Source organism: Octopus bimaculoides, chromosome 21 (genome assembly GCF_001194135.2).
Source record: "Octopus bimaculoides isolate UCB-OBI-ISO-001 chromosome 21, ASM119413v2, whole genome shotgun sequence".
Classification (NCBI taxonomy): Eukaryota; Metazoa; Mollusca; class Cephalopoda; order Octopoda; family Octopodidae; genus Octopus; species Octopus bimaculoides.
The window spans coordinates 119,526-123,397 of NC_069001.1; the positions used below are offsets into that span (position 1 = coordinate 119,526).

The 3,872-nt window shown below is 36.9% G+C and overlaps 1 protein-coding gene across 1 annotated transcript in view; it reads right to left on the reverse strand.

Moving 5' to 3' along the window:
* Positions 1-6: 6 nt before the first annotated feature.
* Positions 7-3,872, reverse strand: part of LOC106867292 (aryl hydrocarbon receptor) — a 286,257-nt gene continuing 282,391 nt past the window's right edge. The window contains exon 12 of the mRNA XM_052975386.1: positions 7-2,853. The gene's annotated coding sequence lies outside the window, so the exon portion shown is untranslated. The remainder of the gene's footprint in view (positions 2,854-3,872) is intronic.

Sequence of the window (3,872 nt, forward strand, 5' to 3'; positions counted from 1 at the left end):
AAGTTTGATTTCCTTCTGTATTAGTTTGTTGTTTTTTTTGTTGGTTCTTTATGAATTGCGTCAACATTGAGGAAACTGTTTAAGTCTGGGATGATTGTAGAAGGAGGAGAAGGAGGAGGAGAAAGAAGTGAAGGAAGAAAGAAAGGAAGTAAATGAAGGAAGAAGAAGAAGAAGAAGATTGAGGATTGGGTGGAGGACAAGAAGAAGGAGTAAGTGGAGGAGGAGGAAGAGGAGGATGGATAGATGCAGAAGAAGAAGAAGAAGAAGAAGAAGAAGAAGAAGAAGAAGAAGAAGAAGAATCAAGAAATTAAATAGAAACAAGTTTGTAAAAGCAAATTCAAGAAGGAATTGTTATTGTGTAACACACACAGACACACAAACTCCTGCATAGACCAACTGGTGGTCCTCTAAGATTTGTGTTATTTCATAAACCTGCAACTTTGTGTATCTTTATAACCTAATAATATACATGATGATGGCATCAGTCACTGTTCATCCGAAACAGATGTAAAGTAAGACTTTTACCTCCATTTTTTAAAATTTATTTGTATTCACAACTTCCCATGTAAAGACACACCTTATTTTTCACCTGTTTATCTGGTTCGTCTACTTTGTAAGTGCTTACCATACATCATACTTATGGTCGACTTCCTATACTGATGCTACCTGTCCTGGATAGAAGAGTTGGAAGCTAAAGATCAAGCTTTTCTGGGCACTACTTACTGACTAGACTATGCTTGCTTTACTATTCTCCTTCTGTCTGTATATATATATATGTGTGTGTATATATGTATATATATAAAAACACACATGGTGGTTGTGTCTACTTTTTATGCCCTGAGTTGGATCTATAGTTTAAAGTAGATTGCATTTCTATAGTTTTCTACCAACAAACCAACACTTGATGTTTTCAGTGTTGTTTATTTCAATGGGAGCTCTGTGTTAGAATTCTTAGCCATTTCTGGCATCCTACAGGTCAATATGCCTTGATTCTTTTGAATCCATTTAACAAAATGGCCAGGTAGTGTTATCCTATTGATCTCTTATGCCAAAAGCAAAGTTACAGGGATGCAAACAAACCAAGACCAGTTGTCAAGTGGTGGTGGAGAATAACGGCACACAAACAACCTCACCCCTATACATATATACATGATGAGCTTCTTTCAGTTTTTAAATCCTCTCACCAGGCTTTGATTGGTCCAAGGCTATAGCAAAAGACATTTGCCCAAAATGCCATCTAGTGGGACTGAACCCAGAAGCATAGCGATGGGAAATAAACTTCTTACCCCACAGCCATTCCTGCACTCCTGTATACATGTGGGAATGTGTGTGTGTGTGTGTGTGTATTTACATGCACACAAACGTAAGGGAGAATTGCCTGACAGAAAGAGAGAGACAAGGTGTGAGAGAGAGAGAGAGAAGGTGAGACAGAGAGACAAGGTGAGACACAGAGAGAGAGAGACAAGGTGAGAAAGAGACAAGGTGAGAGAGAGACAAGGTGAGAGAGAGAGAGAGAGAAGGGGGTGACTGTGAACTCACCTGAACATTCACCTTTCTGATCCAGTTGAATTTGATGATATTGGGGGAGGGGGAGGTAGATAAGGGACAATGATGGGGGAAAGGGGGGAGAAGGGGGAATTGCAGAAGAAATAGAAAGTCGGAAGTATATTTTACAAGGACATCCTCTCTCTTTCTCTCTCTCCTCTCTATATATTCATCAGACTTTTTCTTTCTGGTATATGTTACATATACACATATTTATTAATATATGTATGTATATACACATACCTCCCAGCTCCTAACATGCACACACACACACACACACACACACACACACACACACACATACATATTCATGCTATCTATCAATATATATATGTGTGTGTGTGTGTGTGTATGTATACATATATAGAATTTCGTGCGCACACACACACACACACACGACCTGAGTATATAAAAATGTGAGTGTGTGCACAAACTTATATACTGCTATACTGCATACATGAACATATACATATGTATATACCAATTTATACTTACACATGCATACATGTGTGTGTGTGTGTGTATTTATGTTTGTATGTCCGTATGCATATACATACCAACATACTGATATACATAAACGTGTGTGAGAGCAGAAACACACGCATACCGCTTGCACGTAGATCTGCGCAAAGAGCCGACAGAACGGATATCTCTGGTGTCAAAAGCAAAGTGTTATCAACGAGAATCCTTTGGACAAATATTATTCTTGAGTTAATCAATTTGGTCATTTTTGTCAGAAGGATGACTACAATGTTAGTCTGGCCAATTGATGTGGAGTAGAGCTTGTCCCAGGGGACTGGTCAATTTATGAGTTGCTGAGCCTACTGCTTATAACAGCAGGTTAGGGATTGTGCTGAGAATGGAGGAAGGAGAAGGAGGCTGGGATGAAAAAGATGGATGGAGTGTAAGGTAGAGGGGAGGGAGGGAAATATTTAAACAATCAGAGAAGGATAAACAGTGATCATGGGAAAGGTAAATGGACAGACAGACAGACAGGCAGAGAGACAAATAGATAAATGGACAGACAGGTAGATAGACAGATAGATAGATAGATAGATAGATAGATAGATAGATAGATAGACAGAGACATACAGATAGATAGATAAATAGATAGATAGATAGAGGGTGAAAGAGAGAGAGAAGTGAATAGATAAGTGTAGTTAGAGAGGCAGAGAGATAGAGAGAGAAGTGATAGATGTTAGTTAGATAGATGGATAGACAGTAGGCAAGATAAAAAAGAAGTTAATTTTTAAAAATCTATTTCATTCAGTCTTCTCTGTCATCTGGTGTCTGATTCATTGGAATTTTCTGGAAAAAAAAATTGGAAAAAAAAGCAATTAATAAACTGACAATAATGGAAAGCAATCAGGTGACATACAGACAGACAAACAATCAGCCAATATAATAGGCAGTTAAGTCTACCAAGATTAAATTCTTTAATTCTGTGTTTTATTTTTTCTGATCAGTTTTTGTCATTGGATTGTGGCCATACTGGGGTATTGTGTTGATGACTGATACAAATTATTATTGTACATTGATGACCTCATCTCCCTTATTTGTTTGATGGTAAGAAAAGGGGAAGAAAGAAAGAAGATGAAGACATAAGTTTTGAATTCATTCTGTGCTCATGGTTTTGGCCAGTCACATCACCCCCCCCCTACTACTTATTTTTATCTCTGGCACTTAGGTTAATGATCATTATTTGCTTAATAGCTAAACTGTATTTTTTTAGGTATAACAATGTTTGATTGTTAAACAACATCAGTTTTTACTCACACACACACACAATGCATACACGTTTATCTAATTCTCTTTTGAAATGGTGAAACTCAAAGCAGATATTGCTATAAATAATATGTAACTATTGGCGGGGGAAAACTCCTTTGCACAGAAAATGTTGTGCACAAAATGTGTGTGTGCGCGTGTGTTTATATATATATAAATATATATATATATATATATATATATATATATATATATATATATATATATGATAGTCTTTCAGTTTCTCTCTACCAAATTCTCTCATGAGACTTGATCAACCCAGGGCAGTAGCAGAAGACACTTGTCCAAGGTACTGCACAGTGTAACCGTAGAGCCTACGGTCGGGAAGCCTTAATAACACAGCCACAGTGGTTAACAAAAGAATGGAAAGATTCTTTTCCTGGCTGTTGAAGGATGAATATACAATGACATAATACAAGATACTCAAATCAACATAATATCTATTGTCATTAACTTTCACTCAATCAGAAAGCTACAGCCTCAGAAAGGTTCAGTCTGGATGGTTTAACAAACACAAACAGATTATGTATATATATATATAT